The sequence below is a fragment of the Leptonychotes weddellii genome, chromosome 9 (assembly GCF_054177405.1).
Source record: "Leptonychotes weddellii isolate Sample4059 chromosome 9, ASM5417740v2, whole genome shotgun sequence".
NCBI lineage: Eukaryota > Metazoa > Chordata > Mammalia > Carnivora > Phocidae > Leptonychotes > Leptonychotes weddellii.
The window spans coordinates 28,959,547-28,974,808 of NC_138377.1; the positions used below are offsets into that span (position 1 = coordinate 28,959,547).

At 46.0% G+C, this 15,262-nt stretch overlaps 1 long non-coding RNA gene across 1 annotated transcript; it reads right to left on the reverse strand.

The window, feature by feature from the left end:
* Window positions 1-6,276: 6,276 nt before the first annotated feature.
* On the reverse strand, window positions 6,277-8,066 carry LOC145723249 (uncharacterized). The gene is made up of 2 exons (XR_014148172.1): window positions 7,900-8,066; window positions 6,277-6,577 (listed from the first exon to the last, which is right to left on the reverse strand). It is a non-coding gene; the product is annotated as an uncharacterized LOC145723249 (long non-coding RNA).
* Window positions 8,067-15,262: the final 7,196 nt, after the last annotated feature.

A 15,262-nucleotide genomic window follows, 5' to 3' on the forward strand; every position in this document is an offset into this window, starting at 1 on the left:
CTGACCAGCTCTCAGGCCTCACCTGACTGGGACTGGGCAGAGAGTGCCTCCAGATCCCCAAGACTGCATCCTCGGGGCTCAGCTTCCAGGCTGGCCGGGGTTGGAGGAGGGCAGGAAGTGAGGCTCTCCATCTGGGACGTCAGGCGTGGGAAGAAGGCAGCCAGGTCTGACAGGACTGAGGTGGGCACTGAGGAAACACTGAGGTGGAGGGGCAGCCTGGGGGGGTTTCCTCACGATTAGCGCGGCCCTGGGCATCGGCTTTTGTGGCACAGAGTCCCGCAGTGAGGGGCCACCTGAAGTTGTGTCTGGCAGTGGAGGGGCCATGCTGGTGGCAAAGGTCCGGGGACTCTCTGGGACATGGAGGCCTGACAGTTCTCTCTTCGCAACATCATTATCTTCTCTGTCAAACAGACTGTTTTAAGTTTTACAGGGACCTTGCTGGATGTGGTACCTGAGCGCAAAATCTCCTGGGGTGGACAGAAGGTTGAGGAAGACTTGAGACGGGCAGAGGATTTCAAAATAACTCTGGGTTTGGGTGAAAATTCTAGGTATGGAGTTGGATGGGAGAGAGACATGGAAGCTGGCTGGGAAGAAACTCTGAGGTATTTCAGTCAGAAACACCTCAGGGCTCTCGCTCTCTCTCCCTGTGCAGAAAGCATCCGAAAGCTCCCTACCTACTGATAGGGTAAGAATTCTGGAATACTTTGTTGGGTGAAAAAGCCTGGAGCACAATACCATGTATATATGCTCTTATGTTACCTGAGTGCAAAAAAAAAAAAAAATGTAAAGGGCAATTATCTGTAATCATATTTGCTTGTAACTACACAAGCAAAATATGTAAGAAATGAATAAAGATAAGGATGTGGGCATAAGAACTGGACAGATGAGGGACAAGATAGGAGTGAGGCATGACCTATCACCTTCTATGCTTTTACTTCTTTTTTTCTTTTTTCTTTTTTTAGAGAGGGAGAGAGAGGGGGTGGAAGGGCAGAGGGAGAGGGAGAGAGAGAATCTCAAGCAGACACCACACCCAGTGCGGAGCCAGACTTGAGGCTCCATCTCACGACCCTAAGATCATGACCTGAGCCGAAATCAAGAGTCAGACTCTTGACCAACTGAGACACCCAGGCGCCCCTCTATGTTTTTATTTCTGACCATGTGATTATATTACCTATCCGAAAAATAAAATAAGATGTCCTTTTTCACTGTTGACAAAAACTCCAACCAACCCAAACCCTCTAACTCTTAGGTGCTCTCTGGGTCATTGGCTACCATCTTCTCCCCCTCCTCCCCGCTCCATTTTTGCTAACGTTCTCATTGCTTCGTTTGCCTGTTTTTTTTTTTTTATCTGAGCCTAATTCCAGACCTCCTGCTTTAAAGCAGAACAAACAAAGCTTTCCAAGCCTAAAATCTCTGTGGAACTGTCCTTGACTAGATGTAACCGTTGATGGTAATTGGTCTCCTTTATTCCTTCAGGATTCAGCCTCTGAAATCTGATTGTCCGACTCTCCTGGAGAAGGTGAGGCTGTCCCTGGCCATGGTAACCTTGCCCCACACTCCAGTCATCTCCAGGCCGTTCTTGAACATTCCACGTGGACACTCCTGTCTGGGCCTGTCCACCTGCGCTCAGCAGCTGTAGAAATGCACCTCTGCCAATTTCTGTCGAATGACCAGGGCTGGCCAACTTTACACTTCTCCAGTGATCTCTCGGTTCTTTCCTTGCCAGGCTAAATAATCTTGTTTCCCATAACTAATTTTACAACCCAGTCATTACGCTTCTTTTGAAATCACTCTGAGCATCTCTCAATTTCTCGAGCCTCTGTTACATAACAAGAGGCTAAGCCCTAAGTACACAGAGACCAGTGAAAAGATCGCCCGTGTGGCTTCCCTGCTTTCTTGCTTGGGTCCCTGTCGAACACTCAGGCAAGTCTCTTAGATGTTGTTTTTTGCAGTTTACAGAGCACCACCATCCCCTCGACCTCAGTCCATCAGGTATCCTTAGTGTCTTATTATTTCCACTGATTCAGGGTAAGCTTGGCCCACTGTGGTCTTTATTTAGATCATCTCTATTATACCTGTGGGTAGATCTTGTAAGCAGGCCTTGGCACGGCTTTATTTGTGGGTTTCCTTTTAAAAGGTCACTGTGAAACAGGAAATGTGACTAAGAAAATCTTCTTCTTCCATGAAACCCTCTTCATTAACTGGAAAAAGGCACCCGTTCCCTCTCCCCCAATACTTACTCATGGCCCAAATAGACACATTTCAAAAGAACACATAGTTCCCAAAACACTGAAAAGTGCACCGTAAGGCTCACGTGTGAGGCAAGTGGTTATTTGTCAGGTTGGTGCTGTCTGGGGCCGTCCTCATGCCGACACGTGCTGACTGTCCCCGTTCTTCATAATGTCTGAGGACGGATGGGGGGAGCCTGGGAGGGCCGGGAGGCCTCGTGGCTGACTGAGGAGGGGCGTGCAGCTTAGGAGCCAGAACAGTTGGGGGTGCTCCCCTGGATAAAGGCCGAGGCAGATGGGACCCCGTGTCTCCTGGTCCTGCAGCCACATTTACCCAGTTAAACCACACGCCCATCTCCTTTAGCTTCTGGAAGGGCCCCCTGCATCTTTCTTCCTGTCTAGAAGCCAGGTGATGCTGCAGTGGGGGAACACGGGCTTGCCAGGAGGGGCCCTGGGCACACAGTTCAGGCCTCCTGATGGGGCTTCCTTGAGGAGGCCGTCGTGGCTGTCCTTGGGATCACCTGCTTTGCAACCTCGCTTCGCTTTCCTCAGCCATACATTAGAAAAACAATAGTATAGCTTATGAGGAGATGAAAATACATTAAAACACAGAAGGCGTCCAGGACAGTCTTGATCTGCCACCCCTCTGTAATGTTAGTTATTAGTCTGATGGGTTGGTTAGATTTCCTTTCTATTCGAGTGAAGGATTTGGCACCAACTGTGGGCTTTGTTGTGAAAATGGCCGCATTGAGGTCTTATCCTTGGCTAGTCCTTCAATGGCCAGTAGTTTGTCTTAAGAAGAGCTGAAAAAGGGTGCCTGGGTGGCTCAGTTGGTTAAGCGACTGCCTTCGGCTCAGGTCATGATCCTGGAGTCCCGGGATCGAGTCCCTCATCGGGCTCCCTGCTCGGCAGGGAGTCTGCTTCTCCCTCTGACCCTCCTCCCTATCATGCTCTCTGTCTCTCATGCTCTCTGTCTCAAATAAAAAAAAAAAAAAAAAAAGAGCTGAAAAAAAAAGAAAAATACGGATGGTCCAAATGCATAGTCAATACTGCTAGGGGCTGGGCGGGGGGGGTTGCCTATCCAGACAGGCTGTGTGGCAGGGAGCCCAGGTCTGAGATGGCCTGGTTCAGGCCTGTGAGCAGCATCCGCTCCTCAAAGACATTGAGTGAGTGGTGTGGTGGGCCCTGGCGCCATCCCGGGGTGGCCACAGATCTTGTTATGGAGAATACAGACTGAGGTGCAGGATCTGGGGCTCCATGTACTCGGACCTGACGCACACAGGGAGTGTGGGAGGATGTGCGGGGAGTCTTGGCCAGGCTTAGGGGTGCAGGGTCTCAGCTTGACTCACCCCTGCATCTGCTGCTCTCACTCCCAAGGCCTTTGTGTGCTGGGAAATTCCTGGGGAATGGCTAAACCCCACCTCTATCAGGCCTGAGACTCTTCCTGAGCAGCGAGTTGCTTCATTCTGCCTAACAGCTTCCTGAAAATGTAGTCTTGCTACACTGGAGGAAGGCTAGGTCGCCGACAATGTGGGACCCTGAGTCAGCAGGATTTAACAGGGGAAGCCAGCGCCGTGGCTGCATGTGTGAAGGTAACAAGGCTGAAGTTTTAATAAAATTGTTATTTCTGTTGCATGTGTCTATGCATTAGGCACCAGTCTGCATTCCTCCAATGTCAGCATGAACCTTTTGACTCTGTCTTCTTGCCCAACAGCCGACACAGCAGGGTCAGGGACCCTCCGTCGGGGAGTGAAGCAGGTGTGGCCCAGGTACAGAGACACCCTTTGCAGACCCCCCACTGCGTCTAGCCAACGCGTAGGCCTGGCTTGGGTCCTGCTGTGTAATCAGAGCCTTTTCTTTTCTCAACTACTTTTGGTGGCTAAGATGAGCTATGCCTTTTCGAATGTACCTGGATGCATCTTAGTTGGCTTGCTGTAAGTGGAGGGGGTTGATGAGCTCTTAGAAATTTGCTCTGATGTCAATTATATCTCAGTGGAACTGGGACCCCCTGCCCCCATGTGGCACAAAGCTGGTATTCAGTAAATACAAGTAATTATGACCCCATCCCCAAGAAAAAGAAAAAAAATGTGCTCTGTTTCTAAAGGGGATCAAAATAAGCCTAAAATTCTTTTATGGATCCCTACTTGGGATCCATTCCATATTAAAACAAAATGACAATGGGCCAAATTTTCATTGATTTTGAACTGATTTGCCATGACGCTAAATTCCTGAGTAAAAAGAATTTTTGGTAAACTTCAAAGTGGGACTGCTAGGTGTTTCCCATTTATTAACCTAGTGTTTAAAGGCATCATGTCCTGATTTTCCTTTTTTTCACTTTCTCTGAGGTCCCTCACTTTCCTTCCATGAGTTCCTTATGCAGGTCTGGGGAGAGGGAGCAGGGAGAGAAAATCGGGAGTTGGTTTGGGGGTTTGAAATGGGAAAGAGTAGACATTTCCAGTTCCCAATATCCCTCTAGTCCTGAATGTCTTCTGAATTCTTGGCTACTTCCGTGGCCTTGAAATTGTGCTTGCTTCTGCCCTAGCCCCGGGGCCTTGGTCGAGGCACCCCCTCTCCCAGCCTCCTGGGCGTGGGCTGGGGGGCACCATGTGTGTGCAGGGGTGGGAGCCTCACACCCTAATGGGGCTGAGCTGGCCATAACGCCTGTCTCTCCCAATTAGTTCCCCAAAGGGAACAAAGCCTTATTTCTTTCCTCTCTCAGTTCCCAGGCACTGACTGGGGAAAAACAATCCTTGGCAGCTCAGGGGTTAAAAATAAAACACAGCAAGGGGGAAAACAAGCCGGGCAGCTGCAGCGGCTCCTCACAGCCCACTCCAGGCTAAACAGAGGCCCCAGCAACTCCTTGGAGACTTGAACCCTGGGCGATGGAATTTTCCCTTGCATGGAGGCTATTGTCCTCTGGAAAGGGCCAGGGCCAGAGGAGGGCCTGGGGAGCACTGATCTCCCCGAGCCCGCAGCCAGGAAGCTCCTGAGAGCCCCAGGGCTCTGTCCCAACCAGCTGGGGTTGGGTGAAAAGGCACTGGGGGTGCATCCACCCCTCCCCCTTTGAGAAAAAGGGGGCGTCCAGTGGGGGCTTCCAAAGGCCTGGGCACCAGTTGTTACCCCACTCCTCAGCCTCAACCAGCCAGTCACTGGGTTGGAATAAAAGGCTTGGTTCCCTTGGCAACGGCAGGGTCTATGGTCTTTCACAGAGTACACGATGGGCTTGGGGGTAGGGGTTGGGGGGGGCGGCATGGGGGGAGGTGAGGGGAAGGGGGGGATGGGCAGCCTGTTTACCAGCGTTGTTTGAGGGAAGCTTTTGTAGGTGCTGGCCTGGGAAATGCAGGATACCCGAAGTGTGGGGGATGCTCTTAACTGCTTCGCAGTTTCAAGCCACAGTTGGTGGTCCATGGTGGGAACAGGACTGTGTAGGCCTCACATTGACTTCCTGGATGGCTCAGGAGAGTCAAGTCGAGCCTACCTTTATAGGTACCAAGGTCTGGCCCTGTTTTATGACTGGAGACCCCTGGAAGTGTTGATAGATGCTTGAGCCCATAGAGAGCTATTTGTGAAGCCGAGATTAGAATAGCAGGCGCCTGTCTCCTGGGTCTGATCTCGATGGACCAGACAAAGCTATTTTTAATATCAAGCAAGAGAGTTGCTGAAATAATGACAAAGTGCAGAGCCTGGGCTGATTTTGTCTCAAGCACTAGACTTTGTGAAAGGAGTTAAAAAATCTATTCACATACCGAACAGATGCGTTTAGCCTCAGTGAAAACAAGTGATAAGGGACAGGAGACCTTGACCCAGGGTTTTGGGATTAGAGGTCCCAGCGTGTTGTCACTAGCACAGAGGTGTACGGGACTCTTGGCGTAACCTTCTCTGGGGTTTTCTATGGTGAGGGCTTGAAACCTGGCATTGGCAGATAAAGTACCTTTTGCAATGTCTTTCAAAGGGGGGGCATCTACCAAACAGAACAAGAGAATCAGTAAGTTGATATGGTGGCTTAAGAAGAGAGATGACTAGTGTAAATCAGCACATTGTTCAGGAGTCTTAAAATGATTTTCTTTTAAAAAATGAGAAACAAAACAAAACAAAAAACCCACCCAGATTCCTATCTGGTGTAGCCAGGCAGGTCTTAGAGACAATGAAAACTAGGTTAATGGTTGCTTCTAGTGGAAATCTTGCTTAATTCTTCTGCTTTTGCCTGAGGATTTGGGGGTGAGGAGGGGCCAGGGGAGAGGTGACCGAGTTTCCCTGAAAGAGTGGCCAGCGCCATCATCAGTGAAGTACTTCCTCACGCACACCAGGGTCAGTTCCTTCGAATCTGAACTCCAGTGGGTGGGTCTTCTCTGAAAGACACAATTTGAGGAAACCTAGAGGGTGGGTCCTAAGATGAGGAAACACCTGGGTGGCAGGTTCTCCATAAGGAAACAATCCTGAGATACCACTGCGGCTGCTTTGCTTGCATGACCTGTGGCCAATCAGACGGCCGCCTGTTTTAATCATCACCATCAAAATAATAATAATAATAAAAAGGAATCACTTATCCCCTAATTAATTTACTTACCAGCTGGTGGATTGGCAGAGAATAAGTCTGAGCAACGCGGAATAATAACCCATTTAGAAAGTATACAGAGAATGGGAACCCAAAGAAGAGAGACTACCATGGGCTTAACCACATCTGTGTAGTCGTTCAAGTACATGCAGTCTCATTTAAGTTTAATGACAGTTCAGTGAAGTTGGTGTGATTGTTATTCCCATTTTGTAGATGAGAAGACTGATGCCTGCGTAGGTTAATTCACTTGAGCAAGATCCCATAGCTGAAGGTAGAGAGAACTGGGTTTTGAATCCTATCTGATGATCTTAGATCCACATAACAGCCACTTTCAGATATGAAATCTCACTTGATTCTCAAAACCACTTATTAAGGTGGGAGATTATTTCTGTTTATAGCCTCAGAAGCTGAAGGTCATGGAGTTTAAGTGACTTGACCTAATCACAAGACCAGTATGTGGTAAAGCTGTGACCGCTCTGGGGCTTTTCCCACAGTGGCATGTGGCCCGGTCTCAAGTTCCATTCTTCATGCGTCTAAGAAGATTTCAACGTCCGCCATTCGCTCATTCATTTATTCATGCAGTCATTCAGCTAATATCTGCTAAGTACTTGTCACAGACAAGGCATCGAGGGGAGCAGAGACCGAATTAGATTTTTAAAAAGTCCCTGGGAGTGAAAGGATTTTGTGACCTCACTGTCCTGTGGCTGTCAATGGAAATCTTCCCACATCAGTGCGCTAACTGATGTGTCTCATTCAATAAGCCGATACATTTACAACGGGAGAACGAAAACAGTAGGAACTCCTGAATCACAAACAATGCGGGGACACCTTGTTCCTTTAAATGGACGTGGTCATTCAGCAAGCTTTGGCCAGACTCACGGTGGCACGGGAGTGAAGAAGTAGAGGGCGTGGCCAAGGCTGGGGTGGGGGCGCCACATTTGCGCAGCCCCCCAGCCGCGTGAGCATTCCTGTCTCCATGACTCCATGGTGAGGGGCCCCTCCCAGGGACAAACTTCCTCCCCCTATCTGATGTCACGGGCTAGCTCCTTCCTGGACAGAACCTAAACTTAACATGGGCCCGAGTCGGGCCGTATGCTGGGCATAGTCCCTACTTACCCATCTGCACAGGATTCCTTTTTAAAGATGATTTCTCACACACAGCTACCACGGGGAAACCCCCCCCTCCCCAAGTGACCGAAGTCACCATAATATGTCAAGGGAGGTCAGAAGCTCTTAAAGACAAGCGGGACGTGGTTGTTGCCTCTGAAGAGCATGCAGTTTCAGGCGGGCCCATAAACAAAATTTCATCCCGTCCACATGGCCCAACATTTATTCATTCATCTGGGTCAAGGTGCGGGTTTTATTAGAGCACAAGGTGGAGGGAAGCTAAGGAGTTTTTACGAGGAAAACAGAGATGATAAAAGAATGGGGGTAGGGTGGGGAGGGGAAAACAGGCCTCTGAAGAGAAAGGGTTGGTTCAGGTATTCACTCAACACTTACATACATTGAGTGCTTTCCCCGGGTCCTGGTCCTGCTCTTGTTTACCTCGTGCCCAGTGCTTAGTAGGATCCTGTGAATCGAGGGCAGGACTGGGTTGTACAGGCTCTCTCAGAATTAGGGGTTGACCTCCGAGAAGGTAGGGACTGGACAGAGAGGAACATGAACACCAGCGTTCTAATGCTGACCTCCACCTCCCTCTGCAAGGCCTGGGGTTTGGTGCTGAGAGGCACCTGGGACACACTGATGGGGGAGACCCACTTGCCCTCCGTGACAGGAAATAGTCTAAATTTTGGAGGCTTGATTAGGAAACCCTTCACATTCTTTTGGTAAACATTGATGACCCTGTTATTCATAAATGAGACCCAAACTTTTTTTTTTTTATCTTTCACATTTTGCTAGCAATTTACTTAATTTTATTGCCCACAATCTCTGTCTCTTTTTCCTTCTGCCTAGCTTCCCCTTCTCAAATAGGACTGCTGGATTTAGCATATCAAAATACAGGACACCCAGTTAAGCTGTAATTTCAGATAAACCACGGATACATTTTTTAGTGTAAGTATGTCCCAAAGAATGCATGGGATATACTTACACTAAATAATTATTTGTGGTTTATCTGAAATTAGAATTTAACTTAGGTGGCTTGTATTTTATCTCATGACACCAACCCCCCCCCCCCCCTTCCATACTTGAACCTCTTTGGATTTATTTATTTGGATTTTTATTACCTGTCAGCATGTAGCATATCTCAGGGCAAAGAGTTTCCAGGTTCGTTTTCTTCTGTGTGAAGCAGTGTCATGAGCTGTCTTCACCTCTCTTCACTAATTGTCCCCTTCCCTGATATTTCAGAAAAATGGTGTATTTCTGTGGAGTTTATTTTCTTTTAATCTATGGGGGTCCACATTCACATTTGGCTTTCCAAGCAGGAAAGTGCTAGGCACATCAGACGTTTTCCCATGACCAACTTATATATTCCTCCCATTTGGGGGAATCACCTTTCCTCGGGTCTCTGTTAGAGACTTCAGAATGGATAACATTTAATTGTACCACGAATCCAGATATGAAGACCCAAGGGGATTAAGTATCAGCAGGCTGAGAGTCAAGATTCTCTGAGGTTTTCCCAGTTTCCTTCCTGATAATGCCCACATTAGCCAAGAGCCAAATGTTTCTTGAGCCCATAGAAGGTTGATAGGGGCTATAAGGCAGTGCAGGTCCATTCAATAGAATCTTTGAAGTCTATATATTTTGGCTTTTTCTATTGTGTGTGTTGTATGTGTTATATGTGCGTGTGTATTGTGTGTGTGGGGTGTGTGTGTGTGTGTGAGTCTGATAACAACCTAGTAAAACAACGGCAAGAGTGGAGAAGGAAATAGAGGTAAGAAAGATGACACTGTGGTCCTGATAGTGCTTTCAACACAAGAAACTCCACAATGGAGACGGTGACTGTGTTCGGAGGCTTAAATTATGATTCTTCTCTCTCTTCTGCTTTCTAAACCATGCAATATAATTCTCTAATTTTTTTTTAAGATTTTATTTTTGGGGTGCCTGGGTGGCAGTGTCGGTTGAGTGTCGACTCTTGGTTTCAGCTCAAGTCACGATCTCAGGGTTGTGGGATCGAGCCCCGTGTTGGGCTCTGCTCTCATCAGGGAGTCTGCTTGAGATTCTCTCTCTCCCTCTGCCTCTGCCCCTCCCCACCCCCTGCTCGCATGTTCCCTCTTTCTCTCAAATACTTGAATAAATAAATACATAAATAAGATTTTATTTTTAAGTAATCTCTACACCCAACATGGGGCTTGAACTCACAAACCCGAGATCAAGAATCATATGCTCTACTGATTGAACCAACCAGGTGCCCCTATAGTTCTCTAATTTAAAAATAAAACTGGGCGCCTGGTTGGCTCAGTCAGTGGAGCATGCGACTCTTGATCTTGGGGTTGTGAGTTCGAGCCCCATGTTGGGTGTAGAGATGACTTAGAAAAAAACAATCTTTAAAAAAAAACAAAAACCCAAAATTTGAAACTGTGCTTAAATTTTCAGTTTTTTAAAAGTGCAAGGTCTTGCTATTAAAATACCATCGACTATAAAAAGAAAACATGGCATTATAAAATTGTCAAAACATGTAAATGCTTTATAACTTTCCATATTATTTTCTGAGTAACTTTTCCATGATCCCATGATGAAATGGTAGTGTTGCTGGAACTGCAACTCATGTCTGCCTGGCTGAAAACCCAGGCCCTTCCATTGGATCGTAGTAGAAATATACTAGTTGGATCTTGTAGGAGCGTGTCTGTTCAGAATCTCAGGGGTAAATCTCCAGTAAAATAGACATGGATCCAAAAAAAAAAAAAAAAAAAAGGAATCTCAGGGGTAAAAATCACATGGATTTCAGCACTTTATTACTAAGTTATTTCTCTATACTTTGAAAGCTTATCCTGCCTACCTACACAATAACTGATTTTCATTATTGATTTTTTTTTTTTTTTAAGATTTTATTTATTTCACAGAGAGAGATAGCTAGAGCAGGAACACAAGCAGAGGGAGTGGGAGAGGGAGAAGCAGGTTTCCCGCTGAGCAGGGAGCCCGATGTGGGACTCGATCCCAGGACTCTGGGATCATGACCTGAGCCGAAGGCAGACGCTTAACGACTGAGCCACCCAGGAGCCCCTTCATTATTGATTCTTCTGCACAAAATTTATAGGGCTTAGGAATGAGTCAGCAATGAAAAGTCAATTATAATAATAGCTACTGTTTCTTGGATGCACCAGGTGCTGAGATGACATTTTCATTCGTTTCACTAATTTAATCCTTGCAATCATTCGGAGGTCAGTTCTAACCCCATTTTATAGGTGAGGAAATGGAGATTCAGAGAGTAAGAGCCTACAGCTGTAAATCTGGAGGCTGAGATTCAGAATGAAGAGCCTGGTTAAGTGCAATAGTGTTTCATTGTATGCCAATCCTTTAAAAATTCCATCACCCTTACGGAGGGTGGTAACTCTATGCATCAGAAAAGGAGAGTACTTTCCTCCCATCCTCCTTCTCTAAGCTGTGGGTAAATAGTTCCCATCTTAATAAGATCCTTAGAAGAAGAGAATGAGAGAGAACAGCTCAGATGGAATCACAGTCCACCGAGTCGACTTAACCCTTTGGATGCCTACAATTAAACTCAGAGGCACTTACTTTCTGAAGGAGCAACAACTCTGACACCTTTCTGAATACCCTGTTAAACTGCCCCTTTCCTTGGAGATTGTGTTGTGAAGGTTTCAGAGAAAATCTGCTTCTTCATTTCTTCCCAGGCCTCGGGAGGCTCATTTTCCATATTAAACAAAGCATCATACATTCCTGAGAACGCCTCTCCCACAGACTTGTTTTGCCAACCAGGAGGGAAGATGGGAGGCCGGTAGAATGGGCTGCATGAGAACCCAAGAGGATCTAAGAGAGCCCTTTCCAAAACACTGGTTGATTATTTCCAGCTCCCTGTCAAGCTGGGCTTCTCAGAGAGCAGCATTTATCAAAGGGGAGACACCCGGTTCTCTAATTACCTTCCCCCGTGTCAGAGGTGTGTTCCGAGCCTTTATCACCCTGATGGTGACCTGTTAATGTCCATGATTCTGGCCAAAGGTTTGTTTATGTGTTTCCCTGAATAGGTTGAGCATTTATCAACCATTATTGGTATTTCATAACTCTTCCTCTTGGTGTTGTAATTAGAATTCTTTTGCATTCTCGAATTTTGACATATGATTGTTTTTGTATGGGATACTTTGGTTTCAAAACCATGCAGTTTTCCCCTTGTGTGTTTGTATGGGCATGCAAAAAAGGAGCTCAGGAGACAGGATTCTCCTAAGACTTTCAATCGCAATGCCTTCTTTCCAGAAAGCCCCATTTGGCACTGTTTTGGTAATGGATTTTATCATTAAGTTATGGGTTTCTCTGCCTTTATATCTCCATGGCAGGCATTACTTCCCATTTTATACAGGCAAGGAGAGATTATTGCCTAAAATCTTCGTGATTTTGCTTCCTCCCCAGAATAGCACTTTTATCGTTATGTAGCAAGAATATCTACCCAGATTTATTTGGTAAAGATTCTATTCAAAGGTCTGGGTACTGATTAACGCTGCTTGGCCCACTGAACAATGGGTGTAACCTGGGTTTGATAAACCAAATAAGACCTTTGTCTTGTTTTGCTGGCTGGCAAAATTGCCTGTACCATAAAATCCTTCAGCCTCCAAGGGGAGGCCAGGATTCTTCTGCCATGACCTGGTTTTTATTTCCTGTCCCTGATGGGCAGTTGAATCAAGGGCGGCACGCGCTGATAGGAAAGGCCTTGAGGACGTGTGGGTGTCTATAACACACTTGTGCACATGCTCACAAATATACCACCAGCTGGGATCCTCGTTGTGGGGGATGGGATGGTGAAGCCTCCAGTTGAACATGGAATGTTGTTTGTGTCCAACTCTTGCTCCAAAGCATCCACATCCTTTTCCTCACCTGCACTGGTCTGGGTCACTTTGCTCAGGTGGATGAAACAAAGGCCTAAGGAAATTCCAGCTCCAGTAGTTTCCTGAAAGAGCTCCTCTGGTATCCTCTTTGATGTCTGGAGGATAGTGAGTTTGAGTATGAGACTAGACTAGCACGAACCCACCCCTCTCTTGGGAAAACCGCTTGGGTTTGTTCCAGAATGGGGTCAACAGTGTCATGCTTATTTCCTAAAAATAGCCCAACTTGCTAAAAACTTTTTTTTTTTTTAATGGAATCCTACTATACCATGGTGTAGGTCTCACAGCTCTCAGAATCCTCCCTGTACCTTCGGTTGAATCCCCGAGAGTGGGTTCCTTGCCCCAATTCCTGACATGGATCTGGTCTTCAAGATGAGAGAAAGAAATATTAGGAAAGCCCCACTCCAGCAAATTTGATGCCTGTCCATTAGAATGCATTACTTGGAGGAACTGAGGATGCTTAGCTTGGGGGGGTGGGTGGGTACTCTCAAGGGGGGATCAGGCTTATAGCTTTAAAATACTCAAAGGGCTGCCATGGAGAAGAGGAAATAGACTTATTTAAGGGTGGAAGGGTGGAAGTTTCCAGAAGGAGTATTTTGGTTTGATATAAGAACAATTGTCTAACAGTCATCCAGCAATGAAGGGAAAGCTTTCTTGAAGGTGCAGAGAAAGGGTCTAGTCTCAAGACCCTGCATGCAGAGGACAGCAGGGATGTTGTAATGTAAATTCCAGAAGTATGTGAGGTTCAACTGATGACCTCCAACGTTCCTTCCAGCTCTAAGATTATATGATTCTATATCTGTAATTTTCCATTTCCCTATTAAGAAAAAATTTTCCACATTCAAATTTTTTTTAGTATTTGACAAAGGTTGTAGGATGATTTCTGCTCTATTTGCTCTAACGTGGGGCTTACCCCTTTGCTCCATGGCTTGACAAGACATAAACACATCAGTGCTCTTTGTTGGACAGAGATGGGAGTTTACTGCTGGGTGGGAAGGTGCTGGTTACATGGGGCCTGGAGTGGAGAAGTTGGGAACTCCATATCTTGTCTCCTACCCAGAAATTCCTCCACCCAAAGGATATCTTACCTCAGTCTTGGATGGTGGACACAGCTGAAGTGGTCTGGAGCCTGACTGCTCCTTAAACCTACTACCTCAGCAGTTCCTCTTGCATTCTTCCAACCCCCTGTCAATTCCATATCCTTCTCATGGACCCTGTATAATATGGATATCTTCAGGAATCCTCGGAAGCTCTTACCTAACTTGAGGACAGAGTGAACTTTCCTTGAAAGCTGACTCTCTTTTCAAGTGCTCCCTCCACTGAGCTATCGTAAAAAATAAAAACCTTCTATTTAAAAAAAAAAACAAAGAGAAACACTAGCCTAAACACCCATTAAGTACTAGATTATAACTTTGACTTTAACTTTTAAGTGGAATGTTCTTTTGTTTAAACAAAGTTAAATCTTTGCCTTGAAGCAAAGATTGACTGGGTGATTTTTTTTTTTTTTCTTACAGTTACTTTAAGAACACCCTTTCTCTCTCTTTTGGGTTAAGGGTATGTTGCAAGGAGAGTTCTAGGAGTTGAAAGTAAAATCTGATAATTCGAAAATGAATAAACGCATACTAACTGACTTTATATCAGTGTTCACTTCTATTAGTAGAGTGTGTCAATGATCTGAGATATGAAGACCTCACCCTTGATGGAATCCCCTGGGGGACCCAATGCTCAGCTCTTCCAGCAATCAGCAAGGAGAGGTGAGCATTAGCTATCAGATCCCTTTAGCTAAATTTCAAACTAAAGGCAATGAACAAAGATGTTCAAAGGTGTTCAATTAGTCACTGGAGGGATATGAATCAAAGAGACCCTGAGATACCATTACACATCTATCAGAATGGCTGAAACTTAAAAAGAATGAGATACTCAAGTGCTGGGGAGGATGTAGAGCAACTTGCAAACTCATGCACTGCTGGTGGGAGTGTAAATTGGTACAACCCCTTTGGGAAACAGCTCGGCAATATCTGGTAAAGCTAGAATGCCCATGATCCAGCAATCCCATTCCTAGGGATATACCTAAGAGAAAGGAGTTCATGTTAGCAAAAGATATGTGTACAAGACTGCTTTTGCAGTTTTATTCATAGCACCCCCAAACGGGGACCCACCACAAATGTCCACCAATAGGAGAATGGATAAGTAGATTGCAATGGAATCCAACACGGAAATAAAAAAACAAACAAACAGCTGAAATGACTGACACCACAACATTTTTTGAATGAAAGAAACCAGACCCCAAAGAGTATTTCATTTAAAGAAAGTTCAAGAACAGGAAAAGGAATCTATGATGATGCAGAACTATGATGACTGTGGTAGGGGGTAGGAAAGGGGAGGTGGGATGAAGGACATGTTCTGTATCTCAATCTGGGTGGTGATTTCATAGGTGTATGCATTTGCAAAAATCCATCAAGCTGATAATTTAAGATTAGTGCAGTTCA